Source organism: Nuphar pumila, chromosome 9 (genome assembly GCF_984573655.1).
Source record: "Nuphar pumila chromosome 9, dmNupPumi1.hap1.1, whole genome shotgun sequence".
Taxonomy (NCBI): domain Eukaryota; kingdom Viridiplantae; phylum Streptophyta; class Magnoliopsida; order Nymphaeales; family Nymphaeaceae; genus Nuphar; species Nuphar pumila.
The window spans coordinates 15,851,105-15,872,544 of record NC_143257.1 but is presented as its reverse complement, the minus strand read 5'-3'; positions in this window follow the sequence as shown (position 1 = coordinate 15,872,544).

Here is a 21,440-nt window from a genome sequence, read left to right as displayed (position 1 = left end):
TCCTCAACCCAATCTGATTCTGGTAAGTCTTTCTCCTTCTTCCCTTTCTCTTCAATATGCATTTTTGTTTCTATCTCTCTTCATTTTTAACGCATTCTACTACGTGCATTTTCTCTGCATTTTGATTCAACATTCTTGAATTCATTGCATTAATTACATTTTTCTACATACTCTGCGTTATTGGCATTTCTAAAATTTTATTTTCATCCTTTTTTATTAGTGCATTGATTTTTTACATCATCGTATCATCTTCACCTTCATCCTACCGCATCTGAAATGCATTTCATCACCTCTGTGAGTTGTAGCTGATCTAAATCAGTGTTTAATTCACCACATCTTACCCGTGCATCATCATGTTTTTCTTTTCTTATTTCACTTGCATAGCATCAACTCTATTGCAGAATCTGTTTTCACTACAGCGTCATTGTATGCTTGATTTCATTGGATTGTGCAATGCATTTTGCATCGGCATCATCAGATCATCATCATCTCCTTTGTTCTTCGATTCATTCGATCTACAACATTCTCATCTGCATCAGACATTCATTTGCATCGGTCTAGTCTCAGGATCATCTGCATCCATCTGTCGTGTTTCCCTCTTTTCTCACCATCTCCTTTATTTCATGTTTATCGCTTTATCTCCATCTGCATTATCTGATTAGCATATCTGCATATCATATTCCATTCTGCAATTACTATTTCATTTTTACATTTTTTTCATCTAGCATTCCCATTTCAATTATAACCATGTACTTGCATTTAGCGTTTAAGTTTGTATTCATTTCATTGCATATTCAAGCTCGCATTTGTAGTTAGCGCATTCACTTCACTCATTTCATTTTTGCATTTTTGTTTTCATAGTATAGTGTTAGTCGTCTTGTGTTGCTGTTGTGTGTTCGTATTTTGCAGGGAAGGGCGGAGTGGAGGCAAGTGAGACTTTCAAGCATGCTTCAAGACGAGACACAAAGACGCAAGCACAGAAGACTTTTGCTTTTCTTTTAGATTAGGAGTTTTAATTTCCATTTAATTTTGGGGTTTGTAATAAAACCATTTTAATATTCGTTTAAGCCCTCTACGTAGGGTTGAACTGTTGTAATTAGTTAATTAGTTTGTTTTTGCATTTTCTTTTTGGCAATAAAGCATAGTTTAGTTTGCATGTTTGAATACAAAGTATCTCCCATTCCCTGAGATTGACCCAGACTCCACCACTCGTGCGAGCCAGTTTTTATTTTTGGTGTCTCGCTTTCACGTTGTTTTTACATAAAAATATCATTTCTAAAATTGTTTCACAAAATCGACATCAAATTTTGGCATTGTTGTTGGATAATAGCGAAATATGAGTATTCACTTTATTGCCTTTATTTGTTCTAGTATTTTAGGTTGCTAGTTTAATTGAGTTCATTAATTAGGATTGTTTAGTTTATATTCATGTTGATTAATTAGGATTGCTTAGTTTGCTTTTCATAATTAGGGTTAGAACCACGTGTTTGCACACCGTAGAAACCAATTTACTTTTCCTGCACAACCCACCTATTAGGATACCCTTAGAGGTGACTGCGCATGATTGGTACCGTGCCCATAGTTTGATTTTCGCAAAATCTATGTTGAGTGCAATTGCGTGGTGATTGTTTATTTCCTGCTTTCGTGTTATTTTTCTTTTTACTCGCTTTGTGGTTTGTGTGGTTTGGCCGCTTAGTGTGTTAGGTAGGTAGAAAACCAAAAGTCTAGGATGGTTGATGTACCGGTCTACCTCTTTGGTGCATGTAAGGGTAATGCTTGCTTGACCCCGTACTTGTTGAGCCAATCGAAGACCCCGAGTCCCTTATTAGGAGATCCCATCGATCCAGCCCCATGGCTGAAGATCAGCAGTTGATCCGTCCTCTTAGGGAGTACTTCATGCCCAACACCTACACTCCCGCCTCCTGCATCACAAGACCTGATGTTGGAGCAAACCATTTTGAAATCAAGGTCACTGTCATCCAGATGTTACCCTCCTTTTATGGCCTTAGCAACGAAGATCTATACCATCATCTCGATTAATTCCTCAAGATCTGCTCTATGGTGCGGATCAATAACTTTAGAGATGACGCGATGAGGTTAACGTTATTCTCATTCTCTCTCAAGGATAAAGCCAAGCATTAGCTGAAGGCCCTAGATACGATTCAAATTACTACTTGGGAACATATGTAAAGAGAGTTCCTAAAGAAATATTTTCTAATTGGTAAGACAAACCAGTATCGAAAAGCCATCACCAGCTTTTCATAAATCGAGGAAGAAATATTCCATGAAACTTGAGAGAGGATGAAAGATCTTCTTCGAAAGTGTCCCCGCCACCAGGTGCCTCGCTGGCAACTAGTGCAATATTTTTATGATGGTCTTACTAAGAAGAATTGTCAAATGGTTGACGCTACCTATGGGGGCACTTTTATGCTTAAAAGTTAAGATGAAGCATGGACCCTTTTTTGAGACTTTAAGCGAAAACTCCATGCACTATGCTGCCGCTTCACGATTTGAGAGGGTCACACCTGTGCAGGATGGCGCAAAGAAAGCAGATATTTTTGAGATAGGGATGCACCTTGAGTTAAGTAACAAGGTTGACCAGCTGTCCCAGAAATTGGATTAGCTTCTATCGGGTCCATCTTCTGCCATGCAGGTGTGTACATTGTGTGCTAGACTTTTATGCACTTATTTACGCCACCACCATATAAAGCACAGGCTTTTGCTTATACTACATATAGTATACATAAATGAGTGTTCAAATGGAGATCAACTACAAATTGCTGATATGATTTCATTACCGCTCCTCGATCAAGATTCTGCTTGACGAATAAAGCTTCTATTGGAAAGGTTTCGCCTTTGTGCAAAACTGCTTTTTCATAAAAACTTAAGTCACTTGCACATGGCTTGGATATGGCCCAAGGTTCTATCAAACCTCGATGAATGCAAAGTACGCACAGTGGTGCATATCCATTCTTGAGTTAAAGCGTAGTAATTTCTTTGTCGAAGAAGGGAAGTGCTGCTGGAAATTCTAAAAAGATGCTCATCGAGCTTAAAAGAAATGCATGCTTTCTCGTTAAAGAGAGAGAGTGCTGCAAAAAATTTTGAAGAAGCTCGAAAAGCGCATAGTATGTTACTCCATCATACAGAGGAGGTGTTGCCCATATTCCATCATGTACTTTCTATAATGTAGAAAAGATCGACTCGAAATCAGTTGAATGGCACGAGAATGCCCTATTGCTGGAACGCTGCCAGAATGGCCCATTTTCATGTTCGCTTGTAAGGGCACCTTACTCATAAGGGCCACAGAGTCAGAGTAGTTATTGTGTCTTAACTAGGCCAACTGCTTATTGCCATGATTCACGCCAAGTAGTTGATCCATTGAGATCGTATCATATGCATGCTCATTAAGATACTGATACACAACTTGACTCGTAAGGGCCGTCGTGCCAGAGTATGTTGTCTACCCGAAAGAGGTGAGATACTCGTGATGGTCGCAGATGCTGAGAGCATAATCAAGCATGCATATGAATAAGACTTAAAGCCTAAATAAACCCCGTGGTCAAAAGATCATGTTAGGGGGGATTACTGAATGGGATCGAGTACATATATCCTCAGTGTAGGAGACACTGGCTTACCCAAGCGGCATGCGCATATCCGATAAGTAATGGTAAGACTGTCGGACCCCTTCAAGATTATCGCTCACCGTGACGGACGATGATGGTATAGTTCAAGTAACATGTATTTGATTATGAACCTGATAGAGTTCAATGGGACCTCAGTCACTCAAGGGGTTTGAGGTCGTGGTTATCCTTAAATTATCTAAGGATTGAACCCAACTGCTATAATAGATGATGCATCTGAATTAGGCCTAGTAGGGTTCTCCTAGTACGAGCCTATCACCCTACTATGAATAAGGTCAACAGGCCTCTAGGGTATCTAAAATATATGGAATAATCAACTCCCAGAACGTCGCGTTGATATCTAGATAAAGCTTCTTCCGCATACCAAGGGTGAAAGAAATAATATCGAAATAATACATTAGCTTTAGGTTCAGTGATGTATGAATGTATGAGTGAATGGACGTTGTTGTGTCAAGTCTTGCATATCCTTAAGCAAGGTGTCATGATCGGTATACTACTGTATCGATAGGGCAAAGACCCGTGTTATATCTGCACGACCATGCGAAGCTCGAGCAACTTGTGTTTAGGTTTGTGGGATACAGATGTGCCAAGTATGAAGACTTTAGCTTTGACATCCTAATTGAGGCCCTAGAGAGGTTTTCTCTAAGTTGTGGAGACTTGAGCGCGATATTAAAATCACATCCCTAAAGTGGCTCACGCTAAGTCATGAAGACTTAAGCGAAGTGTTCAACTCATAGCCTTGAAGAGGCTCTTGCGATATACGCTAAGTCATGGAGACTTAAGCATCGTTATTGTGAACTGTGACCCTGAGTGGTCAATACATTTACTTGAGTTGAATGGATGTATGATTGCTTGCTTACCAGACCATCAGTGGTTCTGACCCCGTTTAATGGGGATTTTAGATGTTGTACCTGCATTGCGATATGCTGAGCAAGGCGGCATTAAGTTTCAGGGTTTCTCTAGATAATGTTGTATTGCTTCTTTTAGTAAACCAAATATTGTTTTTTCCAAGCAGTGATATTTGTAATAAACAAGTAGTTTTGATAAATGGAACACCTTAGTGGTCAAGGAGTGCTTGGCCATATACCTGTGACTTACCCAGAGTTTTCTAAAACTGACAACTCATTATCGTCTGATTTTACTGCTAAAAGCTTTTATTTGTTCCGATGCAAAGAAAAAAAATTCATGAAAATTTTAAGTTAGCTCTGTTTTGGAAATTCAGAGCGTTACAGAAATGGTATCAGAGCAAGTGTCTAAGAAACCTGGTTCAAGATCTGTCATGTTCATGGTATTGCACTGTAAGTATAAATTTTATACTTTTCTGATTTGGATGCATGTGTATAAATGGCAACTCACAACTCACGGAGCTATTGTTATCGGTGCAAGTTTATGCATGATGAGTAGATATACTCATTGGAAGTCCTAGATTGTTAGTATTGTGGTGAAGATGGGCATTCTGCCAACGAATGCCAAAGAAGATATATTGTCGCTATAGGTCGGCGGGCATCACTTGGTCTTAAAGATGAGACCTCATGTATTAGTAGACCACATCACTCCAATAGGAGGAGTAGTTGTACCCCCATCGACTTCTGATGGATCACCAAGTCTGAGAGACTTTGACTTAAATTTCTTTATGAAATTTAATCGCTCGCCAAGCTACCAACCGGCATCATATACGCCTAGCTTGTATAACCCGAATAAAGGATACAATTCTTTCTATTCGTTTATTATGATTTTGAACTCCTTTTATTATAATATTGCCACATCATACGATAGACCAACATCACTAGTTTATCCACAGGATTTGCTTGAGAGTGCGGAAGTATCGCCCGAGCCAACTCTAATTGCACCTAAGCCAAGACGATGTGGCGATCGATGAGCCTATTCTAAGGTTATTTATGTCAAAGAAGAAACTCAGTTCTTAGGAACTGGTAACGTTTGGAGTTGATGGACTCATATGTGTGGTTTCTCGCCACCAATGTCTGCCAATGTAAAATGACAATTGTATTTAAAGGCAATGTGTGTATATCGTATTGCAGTGTATATATACAAGTAAATAAAATTTTACTTCCTTACATACATTGAGAAACTGAATCACATTGCTTGTATGTGATTAGTTAAATGGCTCCTACAATGAGGAGAACCATGCCGAGCGAGGAGTCTTACATACGAGGGTTCTTGTTAGAGACCCTCCATAACCTTGTGACTATCATCCATAAAATGAGGCAAGAATCGCAATCACTTGTCCATAAAAGGGATTTCCGAGTAAAGAAGTTCTCTCCAACAGCCAAGCGACCTTCGCAAATGAAAAAAGTCATCTAGCCCTACCAATAGTCCAAATTTCATTGTTCGAGGTGTAGCTCATATCACCTCAGAGAGGTTTATCCTTGCAATACGGGAGGTTGCCTATATTGTGTCAAACAAGGCCATCGTGTAAAAGAATGTCGCAAAAAGGCCTCAGATCTTCTACGAAAAAATATAGGATCTGGAGGACCCTCTCAACAATGACTGTCACTACCTTTGACAGAGAAGAAACCCGTGACGGGTCATGTTTATGCTATGATAATCGAACAACTCACAGATAATGACCGTATCGAGGAATCCAATTGCCCTTGATAGATAGAGTTGTGGTGGGTAAAAAGCAAATCGGAAGATAGATCAAGATGCTCGAGCATAGATAAGTGGCTCATGACCTTGTGTACGGTCATCTGAATCGATATGTATTTTGTTCTTTACAGTAATCTTGAATTTATCAAGTCAAATATTTTTCTATGCCCAAATTGATGGTTAGAGACCCTATGAGTGAGAAATTGAGTTTACATAATTAGAACGCTAAAAGACACTTAATAAAATAAATCATGGAAGAACGGTTCCCAAGAAGAGAGTCTTGTGAGGTTTTACATATCCAAGATCAAATAGTTTAGCCAGGGCAAGTCTGTGACGATGTATAGCTCTACGTGAGTATACATGTTCTAAGATCAGTAACCTCGGCTAGTATGATTCTGTAAGGGTGTATTGATTCAACATGAGGTAAGTTTGGCAAAAATGAACCTGTGAGGAAGTACGTTTTCAAGACCAAATAATCTAACAAAGGACTTGTTCCAATATGGTTAATCTTTATAAAGTGATCTGTGTGTATGAAATATTTGCACAGAATGGCTATGATGGATAGCCGGTTGGAAGAATATGGATCTGACAAAGTTGTCGTTGTTGTAACATAATTTAAACTCAGATATGAGAAACATACTCTCATCGATCATGCAACATGATATGAGGTTATGATTAAAATGAATGTGATGTCGAACTAAGTGAATAACATTATGAATCTAACATGTGAGAGAAATATCCCGAGTTACGCACTTAGTTCTCTTAATGGAATTTCGTATGCAATGACGAACTAAGTGGATAACATTATGAATCTAACATGTAGGAGAAATATCTTGAGTTATACACTTAGTACTCTTAACGGAATTTCGTAAACAAAATTTTTTTAAGGAGATGATGATGTAAGACCCGCAATTTTTCAGTATCTTTCTGAATAAATTTATAAGGCATTTCTAAGTGAAAATAGCATTCAAACTCGAAATACGAAACAAATCAATTTCTACGAACCAGATGTACTTAGGATATTCGTATCTTCGCGAATATATGCTCAAACCATCAAAGAGTCATAACTTCCTCCCTGAATAAAATCAAGAGATTTGTATGAGCCAACTTTCTTAGTTACATAAATACGAAGATAATGATGTACTTAGAATTTTTGGGAAAAAAATATTTAAAAATCTAAAATTTTTGTGAGACCCATAAAAATATTTCTCAAAAAATATCTTGTAATACCCATAAAATATCTAATGGAAATATCTCATGTGGGCCCCACCTGAAAGGAACCTCCTATCTTTATCCGGAAAGCTAGGGGCAAAAAGGTAAAAGGGATTACTTGAAGAGCAAGTAATTTTGCCTATAAATAGGCACCTTCACTCTCTCTCTTTTCATATTTTCACCCCCCCCCCCTCTCTCTCTCTTGTCTTCTCTCTCTCTCCTAAACCTCCTCTACCTAGCCCACTTGGCCTGAGCCCACCTGACCTGGTCTGAACCTACCTAACCTAGTCTAAACCCACTTGATTTGGCTTGAACCTAATTGGGTTTAGTCAAAGTCAAAGTCCCTTTTGGTCCTAAATTCAGGTTTGATTCACTTGACCCAACCCAGCCTACTTGGGCTAAGTTTGAACCTGCTTGATCCAGTTGACTTGGACCAAACCCAGTTTAGTTCAAACCACTTGGGTTTAGCAGTTTGACCTGCTCTTCCTCTTCCTCAACTAGGTCGAACTCATCTGACCTAGTCTGACCTCTCGAAGAAAGAATTGAACCTTGTTCGAAGCAGTTGAAGCATTCTAGAGTCATTTCTTCCTTGATTTGAAGTAAGTTTGCTTTGTTGATCCATCTCTCTCAAGTATTTGCTTGTTTGTATACGACGTATACCTTCTAAAGTAGTATCTAACTCTAGTCCTTGGTTAAGCCCTCTAGGACATTTCGATGTTCACGCGCTCTCTTTGTGACTATCGTTGGATATATATGCTTGAACGCGCAGTATATGCGTTCTTAAAAATAGAATCTTGCCCTAGTCCTTGGTTGAGCCCTCTAGGATACTTCAGTGTTCATGCACTCGCCTTGCGACTATCGTTGGATATTGATTCTCGCATATATTGTATTTTATCTTGCTGTTGCGTTATATAATGCCAAGGCTCCTGCTTTTTGCAATTTACAATTACACACTTACATTACGTATTTTGTCTTGTTGTCTTGTCAAACAATGCCTACGCTCCTGCTTTCTGCAATTATATATATAAGATATTTCGTTCAGTTTCACCTCCCGAATAATATATATGCAGTTCTTTATGCCGCCGCCATATAAAGCACAGGCTTATACTTATACTACATATAGTATACGTAAATGAGCGTTCAAATGAAGATCAACTCTAAATCGCTGATATGATTTCATTACCGCTCCTCAATCAAGATTCTGCTTGATGAATAAAGCCCCTATTTGAAAGACTTCGCCTTTGTGCAAAATTGTTTTTCCGTAAAAACCTAAGTTACTTGCGCATGGCCTGGATATGGCTCAAGGTTCTATCGAACCTCGATGAATATAAAGTACGCACAACAGTGTTTATCTATTCCTGAGTTAAAGCGTAGCGATTTCTCTGTCAAAGAGGAGAAGTGTTGCTGGAAATTCTGAAAAGATGCTTACTGAGCTTAAAAGAAATACAAGCTTCCTCAGTTAAAGAGAGGGAGTGCTGCAATTTTTTTTGAAGAAGCTTAACAAGCTCAGAAAGAGCGTAGCATGTTACTCCATCATACAGAAGAGGTGTTGCCCATATTCCGTCATGTACTTTCTACAATATAGAAAGGATCGACTCACTTTTGTCTTTGAAGCAGAGGAAGTGTTGTTGAAATGGTTGGTAAAAGAGTTGCCGAAACTGGTTGAATAACACGAAGATGCCTTGTTACTGGAATGCTGCCATAATGGCTTGTTTCCATGTTCGCCTATAAGGGCACTTTACTCGTAAGGGTCATAGTGCCAGAGTAGTTGTCGCGCCTTGACTAGGCCAACTGCTCGTTGTGGTGATTCACGTCGAGTAGTCAATCTATTGAGATCGTGTCATATGTATGCTCATTGAGATACTGATACACAACTAGAGTTGTAAGGGTCATCGTGCCAGAGTATGTTGTTCACCCGAAAGAGGTGAGATGCTCGTGATGGCAGCAGATGCCGAGAGCAGAGTGAAACATGCATATGAATAAGACTTAAGGTTTGAATGAACCCCGTGGTGAAAAGATCATGTTAGGGGAGATTACTGAATGGGGTCGGGTACATATGTCCTCAGTGCAGGAGGCACTAGCTTGCCCGAGCGGCATGCGCATATCTGACAAGTAATGGTAAGACCGTCGAACCCGTTCAAGACTATCGCTCACCATGACGAACGGTGATGGTAAAGCCCGAGTGACATGTATTTGATTATGAACCTGAAAGAGTTGAATGGAACCTCAGTCACTCAAGGGGTTTGAGGTTGTGGTTATCCTTAAATTATCTAAGGATTGAGCTCAACTATTATAGTAGATGATGCATCTGAATTGGGCCTACTAGGGTTCTCCCAGTATGAGCCTACCGCCCTACTATGAATAGGGTCAACATGCCTCTGGGGTATCTAAAATACATAGAATAATCAACCCCCATAATGTCACGTTGATACCTAGACAAAGCTTATCCCATGTACCGCGGGTGAAAGGAATAATATTGAAACAATGCATTAGCTCTAGGTTCTGCGATGTATGAATGTATGAGTGAATGGACGTTGTTGTGTCAAGTCCTGCATAACCTTAAGCAAGGTGTCATAATCGGTATACTACTGGACCGATAAGGGAAAGTCCCGTATTGTATCTGCATGACTAAGTGAAGCTTGAGCAGCTTGCATTTAGGTTTGTGGGATACGGATGTGCCAAGTATGAAGACTTGAGCTTTGACATCCTAATTGAGGCCCTGGAGAGGCTTTCTCTAAGTCATGGAGACTTGAGCGCGATATTCAAATTACAACTCTGAAGAGGCTCACGCTAAGTCATGAAGATTTGAGCAAAGTGTTCAACTCATAGCTTTGAAGAGGCTCTTACGATATACGCTAAGTCGTGGAGACTTGAGCGTCGTTATTGCGAATTGTGACTCTGAGTGGTCCATACATTTACTTGAGTTGAATGGATGTATGATTGCTTGCTTACCAGACCATCAGTGGTTCTGACCCCGTTTAATAGAAATTTCAGGTGTTATACCTGCATTATGATATACAGAGCAAGGCAACATCGAGTTTCAGGGTTTCTTTAGACAATGTTGTACTTCTTCCTTTATTAAACCAAATACTGTTTTTTTCAAGCTGTGATGTTTGTAATAAACAACTGGTTTTGATAAATGGAACACCTTGGTGGTCAATGAGTGCTTGGCCACATATCTGTGACTTGCCCAGAGTATTCTAAAATTGACGACTCATTATCGTCGGGTTTCGCTGCTAAAAGATTTTCTAAGTTCCGCTGCAAATTAAAAAAAACCATGATAATTTTAACTTAGCTTTGTTTTGGAAATTCAGAGCGTTATAATATGCATGGGGGTATTTGATCATGCATACAATGTCACTTTTAACTCATACTAATTTATGCATGATCTAGTAGGAAATCACATTAAATCCCCAATTTTATCGCTAGTTTTAAGAAACTATGCGAAAAAGGAAATATCGAAAAATCATGAATTTCAAGTCATATTTTGCGCTTTAGTGTTTTAGTAGTTTAGAAAAATTCTTTCATTAGTATTTTTTTCTTTTGTTTAGATTAGAGTCTAAGTAGTTTAGACTTTAATTAGTTTAAATTCGAAAAATAAAGAATCATATTCATATTTCTTAGAGTTTTTTTTTAGTTTAGTGAACAATATAGGGATGAGTTTTAGAGAACATCTTTTTAGCACAACCACTTTTTAGGAATTACTTAGAACTTGTAGGAGTTAGTTTAGAAGAAAATATTAAAATGCCCTAAGCCTTCTTCTCTTTAAATTCTCACATAGCAAAAGAGGGAGGCTTCCTCCCATGCATTTGACTCCTCTCTTTTCTCTCTTATCTCCTCTCTCTCTCTCACTGGTTCCTCTCTTCTTCCCTCTCTTCCTTTCTCTTCTCTTCTTGATCTCTTCTTCACGTCGGTGGCCCTCTATCCCCTCCAGCAATCCGGGCATCATCGACAGCAAAGGAGAGGCCAACCATCTCTCATCAACCCAATTTGATTCTGATAAGTCTTTCTCCTTCTTCTTCTTCTTCTTCCCTTTCTCTTCAATATGCATTTTTGTTTCTATCTCTCTTCATTTTTAACGCATTCTGCTATGTGCATTTTTTTTGCATTTTGATTCAACGTTGTTGATTTCATTGCATTAAATATGTTTTTCTGCATACTCTGCGTCATTAGCATTTTTGAAATTTTATTTTCATCCATTTTTATTAGTGCATTGATTTTTTGCGTCATTGTATTCTGACTTGAAAGACTTTGACTAGAAAAACATGATGTATGCTTGAAATACTTTGAAATATTTGGAAAAGGGGACACCTTGAAATTTCTGAACCATGTTGAGAGATCATTTTTGAAGAAAAGAAAATCGATTTCTAAAGAAATCTTGATGTGTTGTGAAAATCGATTTCTGAGGAAAATCTAGCAACTTTGAGAAAATCAATTTCTCTGAGATGAATTTGTGAAGTAAATCAGAAGAAGGGGCGTGTGGCTCTATAAAAATTTTTCATGATGCAATCTAAACCTAAGTGATATATGAATACAATTTGAGAAAATATTTTCTGAAGAAATTTTGAGAAAACCCTTTGAAAAGAGAAGTTCATGTGCCTTATAGAATTTCAATGGAACCAATTCACCTCATATCCCTGACTATGGCCACAAATATGGATTGAATATCACCCATTTGATTCTAAAAGGAGAAAAATATTTAGAAATCCTTGAAATATGTGATGGTTTTTTAAGATATCTTAAGAGTATAGGTCGATTGTGGCTTAGAAAAAAATGATAAATCTGAGTTTCGTTCGTATTCTGACTATGACCACAAATACGAAACCCACCAAGTTTATCAACTTCTTAGAAAGTAGTGCACGTGTCATTCCTGTAGACCATTGTGAGTTTGAATATGCATGAATCATCATCCATCATACATTGACATTAAAGAAATAAACTATATGCAATGCAGTCCTATTCTAAGCAAGAAAAGTAAATTCTTATTCCAAATTTATAATTAATTTACATCACTAATTGAATTGAAATAAAAAAAAAAAGGAAATACAATCTTGAATATCTCTGCAAAACTAGCAAACATGTTAATGAAGATATGTCAGCTTTTTGGATTTATCCAACAATATCTGGAAATTACTAGATTTATCTAGATATAAGCATGTTTCCATATTTCTCTAAGATAAACATAATAAAAAACGATGCAAAATTGAAGAAATAATAAAGATAAACAACTTTGAAATTCAAAAATTTTGGGGAAAATGACAAAAATGCCCCTGAAAACAAGACTATGGCATTGAAATGAGAGTTTCCAAAAAAAGATTTTTGTAAAACTTTGGATTTAGGGCTCAAATGAATTCAAATGAACACCAAATTGGGTGTGGAGCACCCTAAAATTATTATAAACATGATCAAACCCTAAAAATATAAAGCTTTTAATAAAAAATTTTGAAATATCACAAAAATAGTTATTTTCGCCAGTGTTTTACTCGAATCGGGATTCCGCTGGCATCCTGCTTTTACGATTTAATCAAATAATATATCAAATGAATTCAAAAATTTGTAAAAATTGACATGGATAGTTTTGATAACCCTAAAATTAAACTACATTCAAAAAATTATATTTTTAACATTATTTTAATATGAAAATTGAATAAAAACATAAAAATATATAATTTTGTCTATGGGCACGTACCTATCACAGTGTGAGACCCAAATTCGGTACTAAACCACCATATAAATTTATAAAATTTTATAGAGAGATACTAGGCATATAAACATAAATTTCTTTTTTTACAGATCGAAAAAGTGATCGTCGGTTAGGGAGATATCGTTCCGGCAATATATGCTTGATTCTGGCGAATAAATAATGAGTTAAAATAAACACATCCGGTTTTAGGTACACATAAATATATCAAACTATGTTAAAAAAGTATAAGTTTTAATAGATGATAGTAGATACAGAGGTGAAGATTTTTCTTTTTACAGATCATCGATCGGATCTCTGGTAAGGGAGATATGATCGACACAAGTTGATCTAGGGTTTAGATAATGCATAACAGGCTCTATGAAACCGATTCTGATTTCTGTCAGAGGAAAAATAGCAAACAGATGTATAAAAATCTTAAACGTTTACAGGAAATACTATACATGATAAATAAGATACTACAACTTACGGATTGTCGATCGGATCTCCGACGAGGGAGATATCGCCTCGATAAATTATTTCTGAATCCACATAGCGTTTTCACGATTCAAAAAACAGAGTTCGGTTTTCTATTTTTTTTATAGAGTTACAGAACCCAAAATAATCTAATTTTTTGTAGGAAATCACTGACAAATGCATGGATCAACCCTAAAAAAATCATATTTTTTTTACAAAAAATCAAACATAAAATAATGTGGTTCCCACGTGCCTGAGATCGAGATGCACAGTTTATCGATAAGGCATGAATATACCTAATCTAAACATGAAAAATAATAAAAAAAAAGCAATAAATAACCTAATAAATTTAGATTTGATGCTTTAATACATCGAAATAAACATTAACATGATAAAATAAACAAAAAAATCAGGGAAAACATGGTCGAAATTTGATTTAGCCATTAAAAGATGGATTCAACCATTGAACGGTCGAATCTCGATCTTTTTCGGGTGTTTAACATAAAAAACGTTAGTTCAAACGATTTCAACGGTTTGAAATCATAAAAAAAGCCCTTACACAATATTAGATTGCTTTCTTGAATCGATTTCTCGGTTCTTAAACGAAAGTTTGGCTTGGAATCAATAGGCAAGGGGCAGCAATGGTGAAAACAAAAAAATTTAATAAATAAAGCAAAGAAAAGAGAAGAAGAAGACTTACCTTGGGCTGCAGCTCCAATGGAGGAAGGAAGGTTGTTGGAGGAGAGATAAGGAGCAATAAAATAATGGGAGAGAGAGAGAGAGAGCATGAGTCCCCCCCCCCCCCTTGGACCCCTTTAAATAGAATTTTTTCAAGCATTAATTAGAGGGAGTCCTAATTGTTTTGAGATTTTCTTAATTAACTTAATTAGGAGAGGACGGTTTTGGTTTAACTTTTCAACCCTCTTAATTATGCATAATTGAGTCCTAGTTTGTTTAAAACAAGTCTCAAATGTGGTGCTACTTGTGTGGGCCCATATTTGGTTTTTTAAAAACTCTGATTACAAGTTTTAAAAACAAGGTTTTAAAAAGCGAAAATAAAGGTTATATTTTGAAATCAATTTTGATTTTTCAAACTTCTAACCTAATTAGGACACTGACTAACCCTAAACGAACCCTAACTCTTTCAAATGTGGCTCCACCCAGAGTGGGCCCCACTTATTTTTCAAAAATGATTTTAAAACTTTGAAAATACACATTTTCAAAAAGAGGTTTAAAATGGAATTGGTTTTGAAATTGAAAGTTTTGAGTCCTTCAGAATTTTGAATGGATGAAGACTCCTCTAGATGTGGTGCCAACTGAGTGGGCCCCACACCAGGGTTTTAAAAAAGTTGACATAAAGACTGAAAAGGGTTTTGAAATAAAGTTGAAATCACCCGATGAGAATAAGAAGTTTTAAAAACAGTCCTAAACTTACTGAAACTCTAGACTAGAGTCATAAACCAACTAAAACTCTGACATTTAGGTTTTTGAAAGCCAAACATAGAATTTTTTGAAGGTTTTTCTCAAAACTAATGAAAATAAGTTAGAAAATGCAGTCAAGGTCAGAGTCCTAAATCAATCGAAACTCTGAAATAGAGTCCTAAATCAACTGGAACTCTGCAAATAGATAAATTTTTGAAAGACAAATGAAAAGATTTTTAAAATAAGTGGAATTTGAAAGTGAAAATAAGATTCAAAATAAAGTCCTACCCAATTAGGACTCTGGGACAGAGTTCTAAAATTTTGAAACTCTTTATTTTTTGAGTTTTTGAAAGACAAATAAAGAGATCTTGAAAGACCTTTTCAGGGATTGATGAAAATGAATAAAATACGAGATCAGGATCAGAGTTCTAATCAACTAGGACTCTATTTTGAAACTCTTAGAACTGAATCTGTTTTCGAAAAATAAGTGAGATAAAAGTAAAAAGAGGAAATCAGAGTAGAGTTCTGGACCGATTGAAACTCTGAGGTAGAGTCCTAAAATTTTGAAACTCTACAATAAAGTCTTGAAATTTTAAATTTTGATTATTTGAAGGATAAATGTAAAAGTATTTGAAAGATTCTCTCAAAAATGAAGTCAGGGTTAGAGTCCTAATCCAACTGAAACTCTGAAACAGAGTCTTGATTTGACTAAAATTTTAAAATGTTGACTTCTTTCGAAAGATTTTGTTGAAAATAAGTAAAAATAGCAATAAAAGATAAAGTCCTGATTCGACGAAAACTTTGAAAAAGAGTTCTAATCTGATTGGGACTCTGAGATTTTGACCAAAATGAAAGATTTTGATAAATTTTGTTGAAAACAAATAAAAATGGAGATGAGAGGCAGAGTTCTAGTCTGACTGAAACTTTGTGATAGAGACCTAGTCCGACTGAAACTCTAAGATTTTGGCTCTTTTGAAAGTAAGATGAGACGGTTTTTGAAAATAGGTGAAAAACAGGAATAAAGAATGAAATCGGGATAGAGTCCTAATCCGACTAAAACTCTGGGACAGAGTCCTAGTCCAACTGAAACTCTAAAACTTTGGCCAAAATGAAAGGTTTTCTTGGAAAAAGATAAAAATAGAAGTAAAAGGTAGACTTTTGGTTCAACTGAAACTCTGTAATAGAGTCCTAATCTGACTGAAACTCTGAGATTTTGGCCAAGATGAAAGAAATTGACAAGGGATAAGACTTCTTCTGGTTTAAAATAAAAATAGAATTTTGAAAAGGTTTAAAAAGGTAAAAAGATATAGTCCTAATCCAACTAGAACTCTGGAAATTTGAGAAATCCAGATAAAAAAGTGATTTGTAAGCGACACTACCTAGATGGGTCTCATCCGAGAATTGGGATCAGTTAAAATTGAGTTTAAAATGAATCCATATTGCTTTATAAAGAAAATATTTTGAAATAAAGGAATATAAGATCCTGGGGGTTAACAAAAGGCGAAAATGTTGATCTAGAACCCAAGTTTTGAAATTGATTTCGAAAGAAAAAGTTTGAAAACTCGAATCTGGATTGAATATTTTAAAAAACAGGAATGTTGGATCTCGAAATGACATGCAATATGATGAAATGGCATGCAACGATATAAAATGATGTAAAATGATACGAAATGATATAGAATAATACAGAATGAGATGCAAAAAGCAAACCCTGGACGAGGGATTTGAAGTCTCGAACCCCTGCCAGAGTTAAAGAATTGAATATTTCTCTTCAAAGGTAAAGATTAATGATTGAAATTGAGCCATAATGGAGATTGTCTTTTGGAATATTTGAATTTAGGGCAAAATTTGAGCTCTAAATGGCCCTAGCTCAGATATCGACCAACTGGTTCTCTGAAGGATTTAGAGAGTGGGTCCCAGTGGCAAGGGGAAAGGGTTTGTGAGCAAAGGTGGAAAATTTGAGGTGTTTATAGATGCCCCTCTTTGCTACTAAGCTGATTGAGAGTCGAGCTTAGTGGCAAAAAAAAACACATCAAATTTGAACTATAAAATGCCCTAGTTAGAAGAATTTGATTGGGTATGAAAGAATTAGCTCGGGTGATAGTAGTAGATATGGGATGGAGAATAAAGAAGAAAATTCACCGCATCGGAATGAGGCTCAGGCTTTGCCCTTAACCTGGATGGGACGAAAAATACCTCGTAGAATAACAAGGTTCATGCTTGACCCTTAACCTAAACGGGGGAAGATAAAATGGAAAAGAAAATTCACCTCATCAGAATGAGGTTCAGGCTTTAGCCCTTAACCTGAACGGAGAAAATAGAATAAAGAAGAAAATCCACCTCATCGGAATGAGGCTTAGGCTTAGCCATTAACCTGGATGGGACAAAAAAATACCTCGTGGAAAAACGAGGTTCAGGCTTGACCCTTAACCTGAAGGAGACGAGAAATACCTCATGGAATAACGAGGTTCAGGCTTGACCCTTAACCTGAAGGGGACGAAAAAATGGAATCCTCAAATGAAGAAACCATGATGGAACCTTTAAAATTTTGCACAATAAATCCGAGAGGGGGTTTGCAAAATGAAGAAAGATGGGGTCCCTAAAGCTTGAAAATGGATTGATCTTGGGCGTCTCATTGCTGAGCCCGAATGGCTTTTAAAACAGATGACCTTTTGCAGAAACAATTCAGGTTTAACCCTTACCCTGAATGGAAACTGTCTATGGTGAGACAGTGAGGAACACAAGGAAGTGTGCGAATCTGAGAGCCCAGGCGCTCAGATTAAAACAAGAAGGAAAAGGATCTTGAAAACTCTTATTATCAAGTCCTGAAGAGGGATAAAAACTATACCAGGATATATCAAAATGGACATCAAGTTTTCACTTTATGTCAGGATAACTTAAAAAGATTACCAATAAGATAAAAATTGTAGTTGATTCAAGATAATTGAAATGTAAGCACATTTATTTGAAACATATTTCCTCTTCTTCCTAGAGTATTACCTCCAACCGGGTTAACCCCGTAGAATCCAGAATCAAAATCAAATTATTTCTGTTGAGTTTCTTTAAGGAAGCTATTTATTTCCTTAATATGGAAAGAAAAGAATTTTGTTCTTAGTTTCATAAAAGCAATTAATGAAAGGATATTGATAAACAAATTTCACATAAATAAAGAAGATTCTCGGCAATTTGATATATGAATTTTATCCATGATTATCTTTTTGCACTCTTTGGAGACATAGAGATTGAGCTTTCTTGAGATTTGTCAAGAATTTCATCACATCATCCTTTAACTCAGTGATATTCTGATTTTCTCTGAAAGGACACGTCACATGCTCTTTCAACTTGGAGATGATCCGAGTCTTCTTTGGTCCCAGGAATTATATTGACAATATTGCCTCCTTAATTAAAATCTCTTGGTAATCTTTTAAACTCTTTCGAGACATGAAAAGTAAGCTCTCTTGGGATTTGGCGAGAATTTCATTACACCAACCTTCAACTTGGTAATGTTCTGATTTTCTCTAGGAGGGCACATCACATACTCCTTCAACTTGGAGATGATTCGAGTCTTCTTTAGTTCCAAGAATTATATTAATAGAATTGTCTCATTGGATTGAAAATCTCTTTATGATAACAGTGATCAAATATCCTTTAGGGATTGGCGGGGGGGTTATTTCATCAACCTTCAACTTGACGATGATTTAAACTTTCCCTGGAAGGACACGTCACATTGTCCTTCAACTTGAAGATGATCTGAGTCTCCTTTGGCCTTAGGGGTCTAACTCATTCATCAGTCTCCATCTTGATGATGATTGAAAGATCTCTTTTACAGATAGTTGATTGTAGCTTGATTGTTTAAAGAGATATTGAGATTTAGTGAATTCTTTTATATCACCCAAGATATTTCCATTGCCTTATTACCAAAAGAATAGTCTTTAAAATGCGTCATAGTTATGATCAATATCAGTTCACTTATGGCTTTTCAACATCATTGAATTTTTCCTTTACCAGTTATATTGAGGATTTTTCTTCATTTTTTTGGTTGATCAACAGAAAAGAACTTGAATTTTCTTCTTTCTTTGCAAAAATCTTGTCCTTTTGGAAAGAATTCTAAAGGTAATCTGAGGTAAAATCTTTGTACAATAAAATTTTGAGATCAACGATTGTTTTTCTTTTATGACAAATTGGCAAAATATTCTTAAAATCCTTGGTAAAAAAAATTGCTTGAGATTCAATTGACACATCCGTGGCTAAATTCTCCTCTCCTTTCTCCAAAGAAGAGACTCAAACTTGACCCTTACCTGAATGTGTAATAAAAAATACTTCTCTCTTCCCTGAAGAGGAGGTATTTGCAAAATGAACTTTTGAAGAGAAATAAAGTTTTTGTCAAAACTCCCTATCTCTAGGCTTCTCTTATGGAAAGGTGGCCGATAACAAAGGTCAGGAAAAATATCATAAAGGAGCGAGTCCATCACACTCTCCTTAGAAAAAGGTCCTCGATGACGGAATGGCCTAACAAAAAATATTGGGAGGTCACAAGGAGAACGAGCTTTCATCGAAGCTCTCCCTAGAAATAGGGTTTCTTGTGTGATAATAAAAAATTGCTTTGCAAACTGTTTGTGAAACACGAGTCCCTTCAAACTCTCCCTGCAAAGGGGTTCAACGAACCAACAAAATTGTATGTGAAAAGAACGAGCTCCCTCGAACTCTCCATATAAGAAAGGGTCCCTCATAAGAGAAATGATTGATAATTGATTTTGAGCCAATTGACAGACGAGTTCGACACAAAGGTCAAATGTTGGATGACCATGATTGGCGGATGCAATCCGAAGGTTGGAAAATGATTGACTTTAATAGAATTGGTAACCAGAAGGTTTGCTTGATAAAAATTGATGACCAGAGGTCTGACTGTCAAAATTGATGAAATGGATGACCCGAAGGTCTGATTGATAAAAATTGATTGATCCAGAGGTCTAAAAATGATTACTTTTGATAAAATTTGTAACCCAGAATTTTGCTTGATAGAAATTGGTGACCTGAAGGTCGATTGATTGTTTGAGGTAGGATCTTAGCGAAAGATCGGATCATAAGGGATGGTTCAAAAGGGGATTCACATTGGTTCTATAGGAACAACATTGGTTCACTTAAGAACACCATCGGTTCAACTTAAGAACAACATTGATTCGCTTGGAACAACATCGGTTCAATTAAGTACAATATAGGTTCGCTTGAAACAACATCGGTTCAACTAAGAACAACATCAATTCAATTAAGAACAACATAGGTTCGCTTGGAACAACATCGATTCAACTAAGAACAACATCGGTTTAATCAAGAACAATATAAGTTCGCTTGGAACAACATCGGTTCAACTAAGAACAACATTGGTTCAATTAAGAACAACATAGGTTCACTTGAAACAACATTGGCTCAACTAAGAACAACATCAGTTCAATTAAGAACAACATAGGTTCACTTGGAACAACATCAGTTCAACTAAGAACAACATAGGTTCGCTTGAAACAACATCGGTTCAACTATTGACTTGATCAATTCACTAAACGACATCTAAACTGAAACATATTTCTTTAATTAAAATAAATACAAAATAATTTAAATAGTAGTACTTATAGTGCGATGCAGATGCCGGATGATCCAAGATCACTGTTTTCCATGTCGCTCTGATACCAAGTTGTAATGCCCCAAAATTTAAGACTTGTAACTTTTAGAAGAATTTCGAAAGCTTTTGAAATCATTTGATTATCAAAGTTTTAAATAGTAATTCAGCGAACAATGATATTTTTAAAACAACAAGTCAACGAACCTTCAGCGCATTACAATGCAAACTTTCATTTTCAAACAGATTTAAAACTCCATATATTCAAAACCAAATAGATTAAAAGAAATGTAGTTTTAATAATTTGTATAAATGAGAGATTTTCAAGAAGACCATTATGCAGATTTACCGAAATGTCCTCAGAAGTGAAACGTTAAGAAAAGAGTCTCATGTTGATCTCATCACACCATCGCAACCTGTACAAATCCGAAACAACACCTACCTATAAAATGGGTCAGTTTCATGAAAAGCTGACAGGTGCACAAGCAAGACAATTATGAAATTGAAATAAACAATTATAATAAGAATTGAGTTATATCTAGCATGTGTAATAGACTATGCAAATGAATAAGTATGTCTGTTATGAACAATTGAGTATGCAAACAATTAAAGGTCTTCAATGTGAGCAATTAATTATAAAATCAAGTGAGCTATTAATTATCACAAGTCATACACGATTTCAGAGCAAGTAATTACTTCAATCATAAAGTGCAAGCAATTGAACAACAAACAGTTATATAAATCACCAGATGTAAGCAATTTATAAGATAAGTTGCTACATTAGTCC